At 35.8% G+C, this 14,922-nt stretch overlaps 1 protein-coding gene across 6 annotated transcripts in view; it reads left to right on the top strand.

Annotated features, from left to right (window-relative positions):
- Nucleotides 1-6,826: 6,826 nt before the first annotated feature.
- The window catches only part of Ten-a (tenascin accessory), a 422,894-nt gene continuing 414,798 nt past the window's right edge, over nt 6,827-14,922 (top strand). For all 6 annotated transcript variants that reach the window (XM_070304904.1, XM_070304905.1, XM_070304906.1 and 3 more), the window contains exon 1: nt 6,827-8,051. The gene's annotated coding sequence lies outside the window, so the exon portion shown is untranslated. The remainder of the gene's footprint in view (nt 8,052-14,922) is intronic.

A 14,922-nucleotide genomic window follows, 5' to 3' on the forward strand; every position in this document is an offset into this window, starting at 1 on the left:
TTCATGCCGTAAAACTCTTGAGACGGATCGTACACACTCGATGCATTCTTTCTGCTAAAGTTACGGTAAACAAACTTAAGATACTAAAAGAGAAATGCGAAGAGCAAATATAATTGTAACAAACCACTAAGTGTATTCCATATGCTTCATTTAATTTTATTGGATTACATTTATTTGTGTGTGCACCAGTATCTATATAAATATGCATTCAAATATATATATATATATATATATATATATATATATGTATAACTATATATAGCATTTAAAAATATTAAATTGACTAGTTGCTATTTATACATATCATAATGTATATTCACTCCGAAAGAGAGAATCGGGTGTTCGTTATATTTAACCTAATTAATTTGTCTTTTCGAGCATAATCAATGTATTTCATATTTTACCTATAATAATTATGAACAATATTATGAGCTGTTTATATACAAGCTTTACAAGTACAATCTCTTCGTTATATCGATATGATATCGAGTTCTGTGAAGCATCGTTGAAAGCGTAAATACGTGTAACGACCATTCTGCACGTAAATTATAGAACGAGCCTATACATGTTTTCCTTGATTTACTCAGGTGGCATAAATAATGTTATTTAATCATAATACGTATATATTTCAATAGAGAGGTTATCCGGATTAAACACGAATATGTACTAAACAATTTAATTAGTATTGATATTTTTATCCGTTAATGATTCAAACGAACAGACAATAATCGATGTATCATATGTATTTCTTAAATTTACAGTTAATATAACTTGATGAAAAACGTTATGTTTATTATGGGATTTACCTTTCATATATTTTCAACACACACCGTATTCCACAATGTTTACAATATTACCTGCGTGGAGGGGGAAGGGAGAAAGAAAAATAAGAGATATGTTATTCTCAATATTCACGTAATAGAGTGTGCTATCGCACGATGAGAAGATATGAACGGGAATATAACGAAGACACGTAGAAAGCATGCCGCAATATATCATGCATAACAAGTGACTAGTCCGACTCTATGCCATGCACGAGTTGTCTAAGGGATGTTATTGCGTCAGACGCAATCACAATCATATTTCTTAACTTTGACGAAAGAGAAATACGGGTCTATATTTTTTTCTCTTTCTTGATAGCTATTCTTTTTAGTCATATTCTCAAACAATTTCTTTTCTATTTGTACAATATAATTGTATAAATAAACATAAGCCACATACATACACTCGGTCTTACACACACACAATAAAAGATAGGAGAAATCAGTTATATAGGCTTAAGATTATATGTATAATCAATTGACAGCTCGTCTTTTCTCATTTAGCTTCTAAAATTCGTTCAACATGACAATCTATAAATAGAAATATTATGAAAATATCAGCTCAGACGTTCACTCAAACATTATGCGAGCTCTTCTAATTACATATGGATAATCCGCATAGGTGGCTGGGTTATTCCGCGAATATAATAAACACGTCGCTTTACGTGCTGCGAAATTTAACGAAGACAGCAGATTCAACGAACAGAGGTATTGAATACCGTGCGCATTGAGCATTACAAAGCACATTCTTTGATTAATTATCATGGCAACATATTTGCTGATTCAACTTTATGAAACTCGCTTCCTCCGATGTATTTATAAGACTTATGCTAACAATAAGTATTTCCTGCAGTAACATAATACGCATAATATCTTTTACGACGTAAACATTTAAATTTAAAATTGTGAATATACATTATTGTTTTCTCATAAATCTTTTTTTATACTTATAAAGTCTCTTAAATGATATTAGTAATAGAAAATGTCTTTGTTGAAGTCTTACAAAAAAACAGTTAAATTATTTTATATACTACAATATATATTATGTGCGCATAACTATATACTATATATATTATACATATATAGGTACATATAATTTTATTTTTACACATACCTGCAACTATTGTTGTACGCATTAATCGTCCTCCGTCTTAAGGATTCCCTTAAAAGAAAATTACAGTATACTTTATTTACCCTCCTTTCGTAAAAACCAAGTTGTAAATGCTCAAGCCATTTCACGTTAATTCTAGCTGATAATTCGAAGGTAACGTCAAGACAAATTATCGAGGTAAAACAGAATTAATAGTTATTGCGCAAGGATACGCAGTAATTAATATAAGTAACGAATACACTGCAAAAGAAAAGGAAGGGAAAGCAACGGAAGTACAATATTTGCAATATGTGAAACAGAAGATTTGGCAATCTCGTTTATTAAAATTAATATTAAGATTGCGCGTACAAGCTCGCGAAAGTAATGGCATTGCACGATTTTATATTTCTCCAAGTTCTACTTCAAGTGTTGGTCGAAACAATAATTTCTTCGCAGCGGAAAATTTAGATATTATTAAATTAAGATTTAAGGGGATATAAGATGAGAGGATAAGAGACGATTACATTAACGTGATCAAAGAAATAGTTATAAATCTGATGTATATTATATAGATTTATTTTGTATTAAACACATAGGGATTTTAAATAAAAAAAATGTATATTTTTTTTATAATGAACAATTAACAGACTGATCAATAATCTTAACGATACTATGTGCATTAAGGATTAATAAGCAATAAGAGCATAAATTTAATACAATATTAATGATTTAATATTAATAATAATATTAATTTCACATTATAAAACAATAATTAACAAATTAATATATTACTAATTATTATATGACAGTTAACCGTCGCGCTTTATGTTATAAAAACATTTATCGGTATGATTTAATCGTATGAAGTCACATCGGGGCATCACCATTATCATTATGTTGTTTACTCTAGATCCTCGGGAAACGCTGACAGCGTAGAGATGTTTTCTTCCGCAAACCTAGAATTGACTTTTGACTTCGAGCTGGTGGAGAACGCGAGCTTATCGAGTAATTCCATATGTCCTAGAGGCAGGTTATCACGACAAACACGTCTGTTCCTTACGCACGGAGGCTGCTCTCCGTGTACGAGGCTCGATGCATCGGAATGATGCCGGCGCTCCGTTTACATTCTACGATCGAGGAATACGGTTCGGCGAAACAGCAAAGGCGCAAAGCTAACGCGATAGCAGTTGGCGGAATTAACGTATTCGCATTACGCGGCGCTCAACGCGGCTATATGAATGCTAATTAGCGGAAGGTGTATTGCTTCTGGTGCTGATTCTGATAAGGTGCCGTCTTCTAAGACTAGCGTGATAGATATTACATTCGCAGGCGACCTTTGTTTCGCAGTAGTACAAGTCGTTTACAGGCGCGACATTGTAATTCTTAGAATCCGCGCTAACGCAAGTGTGCGTATGTAACATTTGCGCGTTGCTTCTTTATGTAAAAAATATATTTACCATACACTGCTCGTAGAGCACGGACGATTGAACGAAGGATTACGATCGTTTATTTACGATCAACAGTATCTCTGCCCCCTGAGAATACTTGAGTAGATCCGCATCTGCGCGAAATCATACTGTGTTTCTTTCTCTGCGTTAGAGGAAAAAGCGTACAACGTGCGTCTACGTAATGTTACATATAACACGTAATAACTTTATTAAATATAATGTACTCCTCGTGTTTTAACGTACTTAAACAAGGAGTATATATATATATAATTTGTATAACAATATTATATAATACATTTTATTTATATTATTTTTCTATAAAAATATAAGATAAAAATATCATGAACGCGACTTGAGAGGAAAAGTTTGAAAAGTGAAAGTAACAATCAAAAATATGACGCGGCAGCGAATAACAGCAAGCCCCTGCGCGGATATAAACATCATCAGGTCGTGTTATGTAAAATGTCATTGGGAAAAACAGTTGGTTGTTCCGCTAACATGAGTTCTGTGTGATTTCGCACCCATTAGCTAACGGTAATGATCCGACAGAAATAGTTCCGCGCATCTACTTTGTCGAGCGACAAACTGTAATGGTGACGCGGGCCGAGTAATTTAATATAGCGTATAATTCAGACGAAATCGCGAGGCCCTGAAACCTGTTACCGCGTCTGGTTAAAGCAGCCGTGAAAACGGATCTACGAGCAGCTATAATAGCCGCTGCCAAGTTTTCGGCTGTGTTAGGATAATGTTCGAATCACCGTTGGTTCTAATGAGTAATTAGTCTACCGACAGATTTACCCAATTTTAAGACTTTCGTCGTAGCTGTATTTTAAAATAATGGACAGCAAGCTCCTCGAAACTATCTTCACCCCTACTACAAATAACAATGTAATCTTATATTGAGGATGCGGCAGGTATTTCTTCAAAAGACATCAGGATCAAGCTTTATCTAATATCATAATATTTTAAATAGCTCAAAAAATTTGAAGCACACGATGGAAATCAATATTTCGATAATCTATAATTAAATAACTGTCGACAGAATATGGATTTAATTACACACAAATAAAGTAACAGATAATTGTATCATATAATGACATTATAGCTTAATTCAAAAGAGTGGAACGTACTGGAAATCAATATATGGACCGTTTATTTTGAAAGTGGTGTAAGTTCTTTTTTTAAAAAAAATGAAATATGACGTAATTTATGCTTAATTTAGTGTAAACTTTTTGTTTATAACTAGTTAGTATTTAATATCTTAAAAAATGCCAATGCTTTGTTGAATTTAAAATTGGATGGTAAAAGAAATTGCGTAACCATTGATTATGAAAGTGGTGTAAGTCCAATTTCCATCACGATGCCAGGCCTATTACATACGAAAAATATAAGGATATGCAGCAGCTATTACCTTATATACCTCCTGTGCATCATGAATATTTCAAAACACTGCCACATGAAGAGCATAAATAATTAATAATACCAATATCTTGTGTTAAGTTTAACAATATATAAATATAATTAACGTTCAAAATAAAAAATACTAATTCTATTTTATTTCTTGTTATTATTTATAAACAAAATTGTATTAATATGAAATATATTTTAAGTGATATTTGTTATTTCAAAATTGAAATTAAATGATATTTACAATTGACTAATTATGAAAGTGGTGTAAGTCCATTTGCAGCCTGGAAATATATATTATTTTAGTTAAATTCGCCTAAAAGAAATTTATATAATCAAATTACATATTGATAAATTAGTACAAACATTCCCAGACTTCACATAATTAACCTATATTTTTTAATTGTCAGATCTGCTAACATTTAATTTTCTCGAAACAAGAGAAAATGGACTTGCACCACTTTCAAAATAAACGGTCCATATATGGTATATGATAGTCTATATAAGAAAGCTATAAAAATTCCTGTCGATGTCTGTCGACAATAACAGCGGCGCATTAATATGATTATGTAAATTTTGAAAAATCGCAAGATATAGAAAACGAATTTATATATACTATGATTTATCGCTCCAAGTGATGCTTTTATTAATTAATTACAATGATAATGGATAAGAAATTGTTAATATAAATAAATACTCTTACAATTCAATTAATGACACATGGGATGTATGATTTCCCATCACACTTTGCCGACAATGTTTTTCATCTAATTATTTTAAAATTGTTATGCTTTTCTTGGAAATTACATATAAGGGAAATGATGTAATGAGACACGACTAAATTTTAACGGAAACATAACACAAAATTTTTTATATTCAAAAACATAACACGGCGCGTTTTAGGTTGTACAATAACTAGCATACATTACGAACGTAATCGTCAATGTTAGATATACTATCATTTTTAACCGAATCGATTACTTCTTAAAGAAATTTACGTATTTACAATATTTTTATTTTCACGATCTTTTTATAGCCAATTAAAAAATGTATATATGTATATATAAGTACTATAATATATACATACTTAATGAACATTGTCATTATATACATATAGGTATAGCGCTACTAAATCGATATCGTCTAAGCGCAAGGTAATTTCCCGTGAAGAAACAAGCGCGCAATTAGTCCCTAAATAGGCAATGTAGACTTTAGACTTAAAATACGTAACTAGGAAGCACACATTCGCCAAATTTAATCATAGTTTTAGCAGTCTATTTGCCACACGTTACTTACTTTACCTTACCTTACCTGATAATAATCCATGCGACCTGCAACGATAAAAATATGCATATAAATTCCTAGAAAAATGTCATATTTATTTTTTACCGCGAAACTATCTAACGAGGTAGTTTAATGTCGTTAGTGCCGCTTTCGCGAAAGACAATGTAATTTCAGTACCCATATTTAATGTATATCCTGAATTAAGACAAATATTCGCCTTCGTGTTCTATGCGTCCCGCGTCCCTTTTCTTTCACACGTAGATACGTATGCACCTTGAGGTTTCATCAGCAGTTACAACGTACTAGCAACAGTATATCGGTGCCGCTGCGGCAGGCGATACAAGACGCATAGTCACGAATGAAGCGAGTAGAGAGAGAAGACAAGATGAGATGAAGCGAGAGGGAAGCGAGGAGACGACACGAGAGAATGCGCAGAGATAGAGAAGGAGACGAAAAGAGGAAGGAGGGAATATGAAGCGCGTAGCGGATGAATACGAGAGACGAGAGAGAGAGAGAGAGAGGGAGACTACCGGTACGGTGAGTGAAAATAGAATAAGAGAAGAGCAGGTAACGGGGAGGACGAGACCCCCCCTCCCCCTCCCCCTCCGGTGAGGGTCGCAGGGAGAGGAGAGTTTCCTCCTTTTCAACCCCCGTGTTGCCGCGTACCGCGCAGAGCGGCGCGTATGTATACGTACACACTAGGCGTCTATATTTTATATCCGGTGTACCCGAGTTGTCGCTAGGGCGCAGACTCGAGCCAATCGGGGTCGGCCGGCTCGCCAGTTACTTTTCGCGATCCATCGTGGCCGCTCTTCCGCGGCGCAGGTAGACAGACGGACGACAGTCGATTAGTCAGTTGGTGAGACGGAGAAGGAAGAGAAGTGTAAGAGAGAATCGGTGGGAGAATAGAAAAGCGAGGGAAGGAAAAACGTGGCTACAGAACGAAAAGGGGTGAAAACGGTGGCATACAAAGGAAAAGAAGAAAAAGTAAAAAAAAAAAAAAGAAGGAAAGGCGAAAAGCACGAAAAGTGCAGAGGGGAAGAGAAAAGGGGAGATTGAGAGAGAGAGAGAGAGAGCTAGATGCTAGCCCCCATACCGGAGTCCGCATTCGCCGCACAAAAGCACAACTTGCGCACTGTTGCGTCGCGTTACCAAGCTACTGCGCGAGCAACTGAACTGTGCCGCTCAGCCACCCTTGCCGAGCAGTCGAGTGCTTTCTTGCGGAGTGTTTACGTCGTCGCGCGGGTAAACACGCACGTTGTCGCGACTCGTAGCTCTATCCCACGTACTCCTATCCCTTTCTCCTTTCGATCGGCGTGAATCAGCTGGAACGTCGGACGCTTGCTCCCTCGCATCATTCGAGCGCATGTCCTGCGCTTTCTGCGAATATGAAAAAATAATTTCGCGAAGCCGAGTGATCGTTGATAAAAACGCGCCCGAATAAATTACGGCGGAATCTCCAATTTAAACTATTAAACATCTCGACGTGTCGTTCGTTCTTCGTTTCGAGAATTCGCAAATTTCGCGTTTTCGATTTTATCGCGATAGTGATAGTCGCACTAGTGTGCGCGCGCTCGCGAGAAATTGAGAGATTAAAATCGCCGTTGATTCGTTAAAACGACGGGGTAGAAAAGCGGCGGGCACCGTGACAGCGCAGCAGTGTGCGACAAAGACTGCGACGCTAGGTGACTGACTTTAAACCCCGAGCTCGTTCATATGTATGCTCTCCGTTGGTGCTCCGAGCGAAACTCTCTTGCCGCGAATTGAACCGCGTGAGTAGAGGAGACAGAAAGAGAGATAGACATTGATCTCGTTATCATCGGGTGTTACTATCTTATCGTCAGGCGAGGTGTACATGTGCGGACTTACGTAGTCGTTCGTGTCTGACGTACACTCGCGCGGCAAAGTGACTACCCCGAAGTGCAGCGGTGATAAGAAGATACAGCCACGCGACGTGATCGTTAGCATAAATGACAAGCGCACCCAAGGCATCGAACTGAGGTGAGTGAGTCTACGTACATGTTGGATATTCTCGCCGCCCGATCGACGATCCCTACGATCGATTTTAAAATTGGACGTAACGTACCTCGATTGGTACCTCATAGGATTTAATTAGAGGGAATAAGTTGGCACCGCCACATTAATCGTGCGATTTTTCGTGCAAATGAAATTATAATCAAACGGCGGATAGGGTCTCGAATTACGCGCTGCGGAGATAGAACCTGAGGCGCTTGTGCTTCTGGTATTACCGTGACTCCCCTTTGGAGACCTTTCCGCCTTGCTCCTGGATGGTACGTAAATGCAAGAAAACTCGGAAACTTTTCTTACTTTAGAATCCAACTCTTGTTGAATATGTACGAATGCCTTCCGTACTATGTGAAGCTACGACGTAGACTATTACAATATACGCGATTCTATGCGCGCGCCTCTCTCTTCTTTTAATTCGCTTTACGTATCCTTATTTTTTAAAAAGATAAGATTTTAAGATTTCTATATATTTTTATAAGCGTGAAAAAAGATAAAATAAACAATATTTGACGCTAATATTGGTAACAGCAGTTATGTAAAATATAATTAAAAGAAATAGATGTATAATCTCTATGTGCTCGTATATAATGTGTGTGGTAGTGTCCTCGCATAAAATCAACTTATTACTTCTGTTCCGTATAATTACAGCATTTTAATCTTAATAATCAGCAAGTCATTGCGTAACTGGAGTGCATAATTGGCAGCGTACTTTTTTTTACTTCTTTCAACGATCAAAGAAGTTTTAATGAAACTTTTTATATCTTTGATCAAAGATTTTTTGCTCCAACACACAATATTACTTCATGAATTGTTTTTCAAACTGAAAATAAGCTACAAGGAATAAAAACTTACGAAGCGAGTTCGTTTTCTCTGTCATCGATAATCTTTGACGATAAACGTTTCAATCTTACATCGCGCGCGAAAGCAGCATAATATAAAAAACGATATTTTTATCAAGAATGATCGCAATAATGTTGCACAATATTGTTTCCATTCTGCTGCAAGGAATATATACTACACACAGGCATACGCGCGATACAAGAATCGATATTGAAATAAATCTTTTTCTGATTGTGACATCAGATCGATGATCGACATTCGTGTCACGTACTTGTCATAAGTCGACGAGCGGGGAGGTTTGATCTCTATCGCTTTAAGGATTCGCCAGGTTCGTTCTACATGCAGTGATCCGTTGCAAGCTTCTCGGCCGGACGCGATTCGAGGATGCACTCCGACGTGCATAGGCGTAATCGGAATACCGATCGCTAAGTATCCCGGTCATTCTGAGTACGCGTAATGGTAGCGCTGTCATTTCGCGTAGCTACGTAAACGTTCGGCGGGTGCTGCTCGCGTACCGTGGATAGGTAGCTGCTGCCGTGCCACCGGAGAGAGAGGAGAATCCTATGCAAATATGCTGAAAGCATAGTCGGGACGCTCGCAGGGTTTTAACACGTTACTTAGCTGTGCGTTACGTGTCGCCGACAAATCGATTTGCCTGACCTGCCTTCTTGTCTCGTCGCCGACCCTCGTATTCCTCGTCGACGGCCGCGAAAGGTTGGCCGCGAAAGGCTGGCCGCGAAATGTCATTAACGATAACGCGATCTATCGTTTCCCGCAAAGGCTGTCGATGATAGACGATTGAGGCGGTTTGCTCGGCGAGTCTGCGCGCTCGCTCGGATTCTCCTCTCGTCCACATCTGTAAAAAGAATAATGAAATTTTTATACGATATTCTATCACACTGCCAATAGGTAATGTGATTCTGTGCCGTGTGTACCGCGATAAGAGCATAAGTGTATAAACGGGCAAATTGGTAGAATGCAATACTGTTAATCTCGCTTTTGACTGTAAATCGTATCGATTACTATAATACAATTTATTTCCATAAAGTAGAATTGATCGTAAGAGATTACTGTGTGCGCATCTAACCAGCGATAACAGTTATCGCGATACTTCAAAATACATTACGAAAACAAATACTAGTAAAAATAAATACCCGAAGCACATACAGAGCGTTAGTAAGCGTCTACTAAATAGGTGTTTAAGAGCGCAGTATCCGAATTTGATATCGAGCAAGCATAATTATATGTGTCGCGATATCGAAAAATGATTGATTAAATTTAATGCTGAATACCATGAATACCAAGCGTGCATTAACATTCTAATCGGAATATTATAATGATCGCTTTAACAATAATGCGTATATTGTAACGTATGAATTATAATGCGATTATCGAATTATTCACATTGTTTCTTTGTGAATGATGCATCACTTTACTTCGCGTTTGATATCATGCCTGACTATCCCCGTTATCCCAAACCCCATTAATTTTAATGGGAATGTCGGGCTGCAGACTTAACACTCATCCGCACAATAGACACCCCAGAACAATTACAGAACACGTGAAAATGCACGTATAACTACTGCATGCGCTGGACATCGTCATCCTGAAGAGAGCGCGTTGATTGCATAGATTTGTAAAATTACAGTTTTCGAGATGAAACACACAGATTATATATAATAGAACATTTCCTGTATATTCAATCAACAAGTGCGGATAATTTTATTTTACATCTAAGAATTAATGTTCACTCAAAAACTTTAATTATTTATCATCTTCTCAGCATAAAAATATGAAAAAATTAAATTTGTATTTAAAATTTAACCTGCGCAATATGTTATGTCTAAAACATGCATATTTAATACATACTTGTTAATGTTCCTAAATTAAACAACAATAAAGTTCGCACACTAATTACCCCGCGTCTCGATTCTTATTTGCCAGTTTCCTCACGTAGTATCGCTAGTTCTCTGAACCCATTTCTGTTATTAAAAAAAAAAAAAATAAAAAAAAATCGATATTTCGTTTCTCCGACAATTGTTATCACGAAATATTGCAAAATATCAGACTGCAACAATAACAACGCTTTTCTCGGCTACCGAATTCTCCGGACGCTTTCTGCCTCTCCTTTCGCTTACCGCGGGCAGTATCCAATACCTATTAATTTTAATGATGAACGTGGTCAGTTTAACACGTACCGGAATCATTGTAGCAAGCTTGTAGGCAATAAATCATATCCCCTTGTCACTGAAAAGTGCATGGTTCAGATAAGTACGTTATTTGGCACGCCTATCTGACTATTCTCACCCTCTGCCCCTCACAGGCATATGTTTATATGTAATATACCAGATAGTTACGGAACGTAATACGTGATATTGTTCTTAAACGCGATTCCGCGCGGGATGGCTAGCGGTTATCTACTCTCTGTTAAAGGGGATAGTAATTTGTATAATCTCTCTCCTTGTGTTGTGTTTTTATATACTTATTTATTCATTTACAAATTGTATTTTATATATTTACTTTATCAATATTATTAAAAATTTCATGCCATTTACGATTTACTTTAGCTTTTTAGTGCGAAAAATAATATTATCTGCTTCACATGTATAATATTTTAATTACACTCTTCGTTAAGCCGATTTTAATTAGCAAAAAGTACAAAGTATACAGCACATGTGTAATATGCCGGCTTAATATTAGTTTAAACTCATAATACGTATGGCATAACATCAGTTTCTCAGCGCTACATCGTGACATTATTCGCGTACCAGTAAAGTCGAAGAATTACTATGCACATTAGCGCGACGCCATAGCGATGAAAAATTATGCAACCGTGGCCCACTGAGAGCCGAGAACGAAAAGGCCACCGTGTAACCGGAAATTATCATAAATTTTATAAGACTGCCACGGTTATATGGAAGAAGGGAGAGATGAGTAGCCCCTTCGCGAGGGGAAAAAGAGACGGGTGCGGTAATATCGCTAATATCCCGGCTTATTGATTAAGGTGACCGTGCTCGTACAGCTATGTTACATACGCCAGCGATGAAAAACGCGTGATAAAATGAACGAGTCGCGAAAAAATAATGTGTCTTTTAAATACCGAAATTACGCTAATTGTCGACGACTAACTAAAATTATAAACGTCGCTCGCCGCGTCCGGAGAGGAGATTCATTTGTCATCCCTGACGTGACACAAGATCGTATATAGAATGAGAAAACATGAGCGAAGATTTTCTTTGAAAACAGGTACGACACTGTTAATGAGACAATGAGTCTCGTTATCTCATTCACTTGCTCGTTGCCTACCAGCAACGAATTATAAACGCATGTCTTCATTTCTCCTTAAAATTACATACTTCGTACATAGGTAGTTGTTTACACTGGTCGTTATTTTCATACCGATTAAGAAGTTACAACGGTTACATTATATCTATATAGACATTTATTTAGCTTGGTTATACATAAATATATTTTTTATTAAATAATGATCAGATCTTTTCACTTGATGATTTATATATGCCATTTAATTCTATAATCAATTTCTTTATTTTTTAAATATCGATATTAATTGTCATACTTGTCAAGTTATTATTTAATAAAAACTATCCCAGTTATGTGATCGCTACATTGTACACTTTTTATTCAAAAATTCTTATTTTCTGATTTTGGATTTTCTCGTGTATGCCAATGTGCTCGAATTTTATATAACATTTCTTTCAACGCAAATATAAATTCTCGTAACATGCAATAGTGTCATTCTTTGACTGCTATGTCGATATGTATGTATAGCCATCATTCAACAAGAACGCAAATTGTTGAATATATTCGCGCAATCCAAATGACATTTCTCATCGTTATGGTTGTACGTACATAATATACGCGCATATGGATTAAGGTTGTCGCGTACTGTCTCGTGAGAAACGTCTTTACATCCATACTTTTCATAGATATTTAACATAATAACGATATTTTAAACTCAGCATTGCTAATAAATGCTAAACATGTACTTAGCGAGATTCATATTGATTTTCTCGAAGTAACCAAAATATTGTAGATAAAAGCGCGCGTTAGAAATAATCGCGATTAAAATCGAAAATATTTATACTCCTACAACAGATATATATATGTATATACATATATTTTTCTTTTCGCCCGATATATATCGTATAAAAAAAAAAAATCATTGCGATATTTTCGAATAGATTTGTTCCGTTATTAATATATACATATATATATAGCATTTTATTTCCTATCTCAATGTTTTCATTGCAGACGAACGGAAATCGAATGTTACAGTTGCCACGTAATATTTTCGCTCGACGCGATAGCAATACTTGTTTCATACTGCTAACCGCGCGCACGCTTGTAATGCTTGGCGGAGGCAATGCTCCTATTTCCTTATACACCTCACGGAGACTTGGTGCGGTTGTATGACACGGCTGCGGCCATAATTCTTAGTATGTAGGCCAAGCGGGGTTCTGACTTCCTGGAGGATAGATCACCATACAAACATTCACGCGATAAGCTGCGCTGCTTTGCATCTGCCGTAAAAGTTTTGGGCTCATTTTCCGCGACCTCGGTCCATATTTTTTCAACCCCTATCACAACACCCCTACTGCTTTGGCAATCCATTACTCGTCAAGCTCGTACACCGGAAAAGTATAACGACGCTCGGAAAGTGCGGAAAAAATATACTACCATCGTATTTACAAATATTAAAAGTCCTACAGCAATAAAGTTTCTAATATCGTTGTCTTGCGTATCAGAAAAAGATATTTTTAATTTATGATACGAACAAAAATATAATTCTGATGCTATTGTAAGCGACTTATGTATATCTATGCACTATTTCTGGGAGAAGAAATATACAAGCCAATCTCATTAAAAAAGCACGAAAATGTCAATTACAGTTTGCGCACTAAAACTATCAATATATACAGCAGTTTCAAGCAGTTATTATTATATTTATCGTACGAGATAATCAAGGATAACGAGCAAAACTGTCGACAATTATATTAGCACGTTTGAATGTGTCATAAAAAGTGTGCGAGAATAGGAAAATGAGTTTACAAAATGAGTTTGCCGTTTGACTCTGCAACAAATGCTGTTCTATAGATTATGTCATTAATTTCTAGCTGGTATGATGATCGTACGCAACTATTACAATGCAATTTAATGGGATTATTTTAACAGTAATTCAAAGTTAAAATAATTTTTGTTAATTAGATAGTTTCTAATAAATCATTTATTTACATATTTTAAAATTATAAATAATACTAGATGTTTCAATAAAACGAAAATACATCTTTAATTATGTGTGTATTAATTGGATAGAATAAAGTTTTTAAAATATATAACGGATATATATATATTTTAATTCGCAAAAATCTACTGCTTTTGAATCATTTTGGTCCCTCTTTCTCTGATAAAGTATTTAAAGTCTAGTTAAATAATAATTCAGCAAAGAAAAATAGAAAGAGAGAGAGAGAGAGAGAGAGAGAGAGAGAGAGAGAGAGAGAGAGAGAGAGAGAGAGAGAGAGGAATCGTTAATAATGTAGATAGAAAACTTTTATTATCAATTAGAGAGCTTTTAGATCTAGTTCGCATTTCAAACCTGTTTTTAAAGTAATTGTAACTATTGACATACGTATTGACAACGAATAATTGTTCTTGGTTATTACGTGACCAACCATTTGCTGGAGATTAATTGTAAATATACCAGGCACAGTTGAATGACCATATGGAACTGTATCATTTGAAATTACTAAAAGCGCTTCAGTTTACGCTTTATATTCTATATTATGATGCAAATCTAATTATTTGCATTAGAATCGAAGTTGATTATCTTAATTCCCACTGCATTGAACTGATTATTACTGATTAATTATATCTCTCTCTTTATATTTCGCGCGATAATTGAAATTATAATTTGAAAAAAATAAAGTCGCATTAAAACTTTTTAATAAAAATAGATACATTTTTATATTTTTATAAATATCATTAA

The sequence above is a fragment of the Polyergus mexicanus genome, unplaced genomic scaffold, assembly GCF_030449975.1.
Source record: "Polyergus mexicanus isolate NDT 795.1 unplaced genomic scaffold, iyPolMexi1.0 SCAF_12, whole genome shotgun sequence".
Classification (NCBI taxonomy): domain Eukaryota; kingdom Metazoa; phylum Arthropoda; class Insecta; order Hymenoptera; family Formicidae; genus Polyergus; species Polyergus mexicanus.